Below are 4,226 nucleotides of genomic sequence, written 5' to 3' on the forward strand. Positions count from 1 at the left end.
TTGTTTCTATGTACCTTTGGTATCAAGGCATAATAGGTGGAACCAAAGACCCTGAGATGCTTTACTGAAGGAATGTGGCCATACCACATTTCATAAGGATTCTTGTTTCTAATAGCATTAGATGGACATATATTCTTTACATATACAGCACATAGAACTGCATCATCCCAAAACATAAATTTTACATTCTTGAAAAAACATCATGGAACGTACCATATTTAAGATTGTCCTATTCATTCTTTTAGCTACTCCATTCTGTTGGGGATTATAAGGCACAGTTTTTTGATGTTTGATCCCATGCTGGTGAAGATAGTTTTCAAATTCATTTGAAGTGTATTATTTTCCATTATCAGTGCAAATAGAGCCAATATGAGATTGTGCATCATTTTCAATCCATGTATGAAAGTTCTTGAATGTTTGAAAAGCATCATATTTGTTCTTCAATAAATAAACCAAACACGTTCTGGTGTAGTCATCAATAAATGTCATCATATATTTATTTCCATTTATAGAAGGAACAGACACTAGACGACATAAATTTGAATGAATGAGTTCAACTTTTCTATGTGCTCTAGAATGTGAATCATGAAAATATTGTTTGTTATGCTTTACTAGAATTCAAGCATCACATTGCTTAAGTTTCCTAGGAATTGTAGGCAAACAAGTAACACCATTTTTCTTCAACAAGTAAAGGTCATCATAGTTCAAGTGTCCAAATCTAGCATGCCATAATAGACTTGATGGAAATGTACCTTCATCGTAATGAGAACTATATGAGAAATTTTGTGCACGAGCAAAGGTACCTTGCAGCTTGCGAAGTCTTTCTTCTTCTATCCCCGTCATGACAAGTGAGTGATCTGATGCTTTCCTCACCTTAACCTTGCCATCAAACATATGAATGGAGTGTCCTTGCTAGCGGATGTGGACCAAGGACAACAAGTTTCTCCTTAGTTGTGGGAGATATAAAACATCATGCAGAAGAAAATCTGAAAGACCAGGCAATTTTAGCTTGATTGTGCCAAGCCCTGATGGCTTGAGTTTTGATTTGTTTGCAAAGTATACTGCTCCATCAACATTGTCAGTAAATTCTTCAAAAAAATCTCTTTTAAAATTCATGTGGAAATTTGCTCCTAAATAAAGCAACCAATTATTTTTCTAAGAAGAAAGTGAAGCATTAAACAAGTATTCAGTTACTCCAATATTACAATGTACCACAACATAGTGATCGGATTCAGGTGCTTTACCTTTCTCTTTGTCATTGGTTTTACCTTTGGCTTGATTTCTTTCCTGCTTAATTTTGTCCCAAGGAAACTTGCATTTGGATGCATCATGTGATCCATCCCTATTGCAATGTATGCAATGAAGATCGGACTTTTCTCCTTGAGAGTGTCTGCCCCCCCTGCCTCTAAATTTTTTTCTTCCTCTTCCTCTTCGACCACCTCTTCCTCTGGAAGAATCTTGAGCGTGGTTCTTCTCTCTATGTGCAAGACACGCAGCTTCTTTAGAAGACTGAGGAGTTGTCTTCTTCCCAAAATATTTCTCTCTCTCAACAAATTTATTCACAAGGGAGTCAAAGGTAATCTCTTTGAGGTTTCCATTTGCTTGCAATGACTCAAGATAATTTGAATAAGTGGGATAAAGTGCCTTGACAAAAGTTATCCAAGGAATGTCTAGTTCAACATTAGTCACTCTGATATCATGCATAATATATTTTAATTTTGATGCTAGAGCAAGAGGATCATCATTTTGTAATTCAAGAATGAACAATTTAATCATCAATTGGACAACTTCAAGCACAGAGTGTGAGTCATAGAGTTCCTTCAACTTCTGTAAGGCTTCAAAAGCATTTGAAAATGGTGAAATATGGTGACTCACCTCTTCATTTACATATGTTGCAATCAAGGCATAGGCCTTGTTGTTCTTGTTTTCCCAAATGGAGAATTCCTTGTCTGAGGTAGGCTTTGCAGGTTCATTATCTCCTTCTCCTACACAAACTCCTTTCCACAGCTCATTGAAAATGAGAGTGTGTTTGATCTTCCGAGACCACTCAAGATAGTTCTCCTTCCCGGTGAGAACCACTCCCACAATAGATATTAATGAATGTATTTTAAAATTTGTATATTGTAAAAAATATACTTTGCTGCCAATATATAAAATTTGCACTCCTAGAGATAAAAAATCAATTCTGGTGTAAAATAAATAAATAAAATTCACTCTAATATGTGGGATAGAGGTAATACTTGGGGGAGTGGTTACCTGGGGAAGGTGGATGTGGGGAGGGTATTATGTGGGGTAGGGGTTATATGGGGAGTGAGCATACAGAGTGGAGGTATGGTAGCAACAACATTTGCAGGAGGGTGCATACGGAGTGTATAATGTAGAGTTTGATAGAGGAGCAGTGTGATATGGTCCCAATTTTTTTTTAATATTGCGATGAGGGGAGGACCAGTGGTATGTCAAAAGGTGATTAATAGAGTAATATCCAATTATAAAACCAACGCTATATATAATACCAATGTTATATGGGATTAAATATCATGCAATGGGCAGGGTTCAGGCATAAAACGCAGTGACAGAGGTTATTAAAATCAGGGCAACGTTCATTAAACGCAGTGGTATGGGGAGCATCATTCATTAACCGAGCAACACAGTATGAGCAGTGGCAAGAGTATGGAGTATAATGCCAACGCAATCGCCTTTTTTTATATTTATCATTCCAACATAGGTGCGGGATGGTATTGGACCGGGCTTCAAACAACGTAGCTGAGTGATTTGAGAGGCGTTAACTAGAAGTATTATATGACCACCGGAGGAGGCGATGTTGCAATAGAGAGCAGTGGCGATGGATAGCAGTTTGGAGGGCCATGAAGGGTGGTTTCAGGCCTGCAAAGGTATGGCACCCACCACAGTGATAATACACAGTCACAGTCACAATGTTGATAATACCACATAGACTGCATTCTTAAAAACAAATGTTTCAACCCACAAAAGTTCTAGTTCATACCATTGAAAATACCATTCATGCGCAGAGAATTTACAAAGTTCAAAGTTAATTTTCCGCTCGATCTCTTCTACACATTAGTCTCACCCAATACCAATGATTAGGTGTCAACAAAATGTACCATCGATGATTGGTTTTCAAGGACTCTGGTTGTATCAACTTCAAGTTCACTTGACAATTCCTTTAGTTTCTACCAGTGACATCCACTTTTATATGTTGCCCTTAGTTCAATAACATCTTATATGTTGGCATCCATGTTTTTGTACATTTCCACTCCTTTATATATGACTTTGGTACTTTGGTGGGGGATCAGTTGTACACTTCACTTTGTTCTAGATATCCTCACATATAATACTGAGACATAGCTCCATCGTGTATTTTTCACAACTATGATCTATTTTTAGATCCACTATGTATTCTTATGATCATAATTTTCATACTTTATATACATCACCATGTATCCCCAATGTACTTGATTTGCAACCACACTTTCTTTCCTCTCAACATGGGTATGCCCATCTCAGACATGAGTTTTCTTTGTGACTCCTACAAGTATTGATCGGTCCTAAATATGGTGAGATCCTCTCGGGCCCTCCTAATGTGCCCTCCTATATATACATAATCTATATTGGTCATTCAACCCCCTTCTAACCTCATATATTATGGGACATCTACTATAGCATATTTTTCCTCATTTATCATTAGACGCATTTGTTGGCTAGTGAAACATCATTTTCCAAATGCAGACCTAAGTTTATCTTTAAAAAGTGTTTCCCAAATTTCCCATTCAAAATTCCTCCATGGAAGTTGTGTATATACGCAGATACTCCAAAAGGAACCCACATATGAATTAAAAATATTGAAAAAATATTAAACAATGTAATTTTTTGGGTGGGGTTTACGTGTCACACTGTAAACTCACCTACAAGAGCTCGTGGCATAACCGCACAAACCAATTTATAGTGGTATAAATACACACCTTGGGTGGACCTCATGGGCATCATTATCCTTCATAAATATATTCTATCAAAATTTCCCTAGATTAGGTTTGTTATTCCCATGCTTTTAAGCACTCCCTTGTCTCTAGGAAACCCTTGTTTCCATGTTATGATGTTGAATTCCCCTTATCTCACCTTTGTGTAGTTATTATTAGAGGAGGAGACCTTCAGTTGACTTGAAGGAAGGATCCAAAGGAAGGTTTTTTGGGGTGTTGGCAACTAGGATC

The sequence above is a fragment of the Pinus tabuliformis genome, chromosome 6 (genome assembly GCF_031772625.1).
Source record: "Pinus tabuliformis cultivar Carrire ecotype Pingquan chromosome 6, CPIR1, whole genome shotgun sequence".
Classification (NCBI taxonomy): Eukaryota; Viridiplantae; Streptophyta; class Pinopsida; order Pinales; family Pinaceae; genus Pinus; species Pinus tabuliformis.